This window comes from Microtus oregoni, unplaced genomic scaffold (assembly GCF_018167655.1).
Source record: "Microtus oregoni isolate MIOR12 unplaced genomic scaffold, Mior012 000063F_ref0000156, whole genome shotgun sequence".
NCBI lineage: Eukaryota > Metazoa > Chordata > Mammalia > Rodentia > Cricetidae > Microtus > Microtus oregoni.
The window spans coordinates 1615308-1619175 of NW_024543873.1; the positions used below are offsets into that span (position 1 = coordinate 1615308).

Sequence of the window (3868 nt, forward strand, 5' to 3'; positions counted from 1 at the left end):
CTGATGTACCTTCCCAGTGATGTCACTCCCCAGAGATGTTTCTCCACAATGATGTTTCACTCGGTGCCCAGAGGTGCCCAGATCGAAACTCCGCGCTTCTTGGTTAGCTCGCGAACAAAGGGCCCACCCCGCTCGCTGCGGGCAGGCTATGGGAACAAAGGAGCTACCGGCCACCCCTTTGTCCTCCCGGTTCGGATTCGGTCCCAGCGTCCTAGCAGGCTGGGCAGGGAGGCCACTGTATTCTTTTAAACACTGCTTGGCCCATTAGCTCTAGCCTCTTAATGGCTAATTCTCACATCTTGATTAACCCATTTCTAATAATCTGGGCAGCACCATGAGGGGATGGCTTACCAGGAAGGATCTTAACCTGCGTCCATCTTGGAGAGGAGAGCTATAGCGTCTGTCTCACTGCCTTCTTTCTCCCAGCATTCTGTTCTGTCTTCCCTGCCTACCTAATTTTCTGTCCTATCAAAGGGCCAAGGCAGTTTCTTTATTAAGCAATGAAAGTAACACATAGACAGATGACTCTCCTCCTCAGTCCTCGGGTGTACAAAGTTTGAGGGCCTTGAAGGCTAGGTCAGACACTTATTGGAAATAGAGATGTAAGCCAATCATGGATTGTGAGGCAGGGTCAGTGTATTGTCCACTGCCAGTAAGCATGTCAAAGGTGACATTAAGTACAAATTTCAAATTTGTATGGGCTTGGGTCTCTGCTGCATCAGACCCATTGGAGGAAAACTGAGGGGTCAAGAATAGCCTTTAACATGGAGTACCAATTGTCATCGGTTTGAAGCTGCATGGGCCATTGTCTGAGTACTTGCTTAAAGTAACAAGAATCAGGGATTATCTGTCACCCTTGCATGCCCCTGCATGGCTCCCAGCCTGTTCCTGGCCCTGCTGCCACTGGGAGAGCTCATAGATGACAAGGACAACATTGCTGGGGCCTCCAGACTCCACAGGAATGGGATGCACTCAGAAGCACTCAAGCTTATCGAAAATGGACTAGAACCACAGATATTGGATCTGGCACTGACCCTCCTCATTCATTCATATTGTAACAAACACAGGTGCTTGGCCTTGCCCTGGGCGTTGAAAGTGAGGACATATTCATCACATCTTGTCTCACTGTGACATATTAGGAAGACACCAAGGGAGCCAGTGCCTCCTTCCAGCACCACCTGGGCAGCCTTGAGTCGAGAGAGCATGCCATGGAACCAAGGATATCCTGAGAGGGGCTGATCCCCCTCAGCACCTTCTGATTCCCCCTGGAATAGGAATGACCCTGTAGCTACTTCTGGAGTATCCAGGGGAGGGGAGGGGAGAGGATTGAGAGGGGATAAACTGTCCCTGCTGGGGTCTCCTCCTCAATGGGAATGTGAGGGGGCAATTTCGGAGGAAGCAGTTCCATTGAGTCAAAGTGGGAAGCAGCAATGGAGGCAGAACTGGGTGGGGGGGGGAGGATGCTGATGACTGGTTGGAAAGGCCCCTATAAGCTCCCTGCTACAAGCGTTTGTTACTCTTGCTGGGTCCCAGCAGCAGATCCTAGCTGGGCAGACTCTCTGAATGATTCAGCCAGGCTGTCTGTGTTATCCTTTGTGAGGGAGGAGGTCCCAGGGGCCACAGGAAGGGTCATAGAATGGGGTTGATAGCAAGGCAGAGCCTGAGCTTAGGCACTCCTGGATGTCAGATACTCAGGCCTTTACATGAAGTACATCAGTTATTTGTCTCCAGAATATACTCTGAAGGGCCTTCTACCTTAATCACAAGCATATTCTCCCTGTTAGGCATCTCTATGGCAGTGGCTGTGCAGATATCAGTGACAGTAGAACAGGGAATGCTGAGTCATGGCTGGGATGCCTTGGGTGGTATAAAGAACTCCAAGCAACTTCTTCCTTTTTCATTTCCTTCACTTCTGAGCATTAGGTGACACTTCTGTCACTGAGGATGCCCTCTTCCCCCTGAGGTCAGCCCAGCCGCCTTTTCTCCATGACCCACTCTTGCTGGGTCAGGGGCAGCTTCTTCAGCCCCCATAAAACTGAGCAGCTCTTCTCTCTGTACCATTCCTGCTCCATCTTTCAAGGTTCTCCCTCAATGACTCAGTCCATCTCTCCCAGAGGACGTGCCATCACTAGTCAATACCCTACCAACTGTCCCAGCACAACCAAGGAGTGGGAGCTGCTGTTTTTACCTAGGACTGGAGGGCCTGATGTGGTCTCCAAGGCCTAATTGGGGAGGAAGAGTCAGTGACTCCTTGCAACTGCAGGGTGCTTGGTACAGAACCTCTGACTGAGTCACCCACTGAATGGAGGGAAAAGCATTTCTTGAGCTTTGACTTTGAGGACATTGTAGAGGAGGAAGAGACTGAGGAAGGAGGGGGACCAGCTAAGTCCTCAGAAGATAGAGATGGGCCCAACACAGCCAGGGACCCTCCTACCCTGCAGCTGTCAAGGGACAAGTCATGTGGTGGTGCAATCGCCACACCAGGGCTCAATGGGGCCAAGACAGGTAGGGAGAGTCAGCCCGAGGCCCAGGCCACCTCAGCTTTGAACTGTAGGAATAGCTCAGCAAAATGGCCAGAAAAGGCAGCTTCTGCTCCAGGCTCTGCATATTGTGTGTGGGAGACCAGGTAGAGGCAAAAAGAGTAGGCAAGATCCAGGGCAGCAGCCCTCACATGGAACTCACAGACCTCTTACCAACTTGGGGGAGGGAGTGGTGGCAACACTGGTGGAGAAGGAAGACCCCATCCTCTGGGGACAGGACACCAATCATGATGCACCCCAGGAGGAGCCTGTGAGGAGGGGCAGCAAAGAAGAAAATGACCAGAAGACACAGGGTGAGCAGGAACAACTGCATCTCAGCCAAACTAGTGGAAGTAGCAGTCATCTACTTCCAATCCCAGAACGTTCCAATCCCAGAAGGGAAAGGGGATTCAACCACAGTCGAACATTCAAAGCCTTTCCATGAATTAAGAGACTGGCCACCGCCCTGATGGCTCTTAGCTGGTGGTCACATAACCGGATGTTACGGGAGAGAAGTGGATAGAAAAGGTCCAAAAGTCCACACTCTGAAGAGCAGTTGGAACTCCCCATTAAAGCAAGAGAACCTTCAGATAATCCCAGAGAATGGCCCTGGGCAAAAGTCATCAGTTGCTCTCAGTCCTCGAAGGAGGGAGTCCGCATGAAGACAAGGACAAGGACAGATGGGAAGGGGAAAGTAGTGTTTGCAGACCCAACGGAGAGTGCTGCTTGTGGTGAGGGACTTGTGTGATTTGTTAAGCCACAACCATACACTCACACAGTGTCTCCAGGCAAAAGGACCAGTTGGAGGGTCGTTTATTGGTTCTACCTCCTGGGTGATCAGCACTTCTGTGGAGGTACCAGGATCAACCCTGTCACGATGGAGAGTTCCTAACCAGGAAGACAAACAGGGGAAAGCAAGGAAATGGAAAGCAAAAGAAGGGCTCAACTCACCGAAAACAGCCAAAGGGGGTAAACTCAAGACCCTGGCTGGTGGAGAGTCACTCTGGGAATGGCAGTGAGAGCAGCAAACAAGAAAGAAAATGCCCAAAATGAGTATTAGGAGAACCCAAAAGGCAAGCAAAAGGAAAAGGTTCATCTACGCTGGGTGCCAGTTGTTGCTGCCGGTTGTGTGACCCCCAGTTCCTGTGGGGCAGGGGGGGTAAAGAGGCACGGAGACAACAACACAGACTCTGGAGAATTAGCTAATAAGAGGCGACAGATATGGGCTAGACAGTGTTTAAAAGAATAGAGTTTCCATGTAATTATTTCAGGAAAAGCTAGCCGGGTGGCGGGAAGCAGCCCCGCGGCTCCTACTACACCTCCCCCAAAATGAGTCTCCTCTAACTGTA

At 51.2% G+C, this 3868-nt stretch overlaps 1 pseudogene; it reads right to left on the reverse strand.

Annotated features, from left to right (window-relative positions):
• Positions 1–843: 843 nt before the first annotated feature.
• Positions 844–2769, reverse strand: LOC121439872 (annotated as a pseudogene).
• Positions 2770–3868: the final 1099 nt, after the last annotated feature.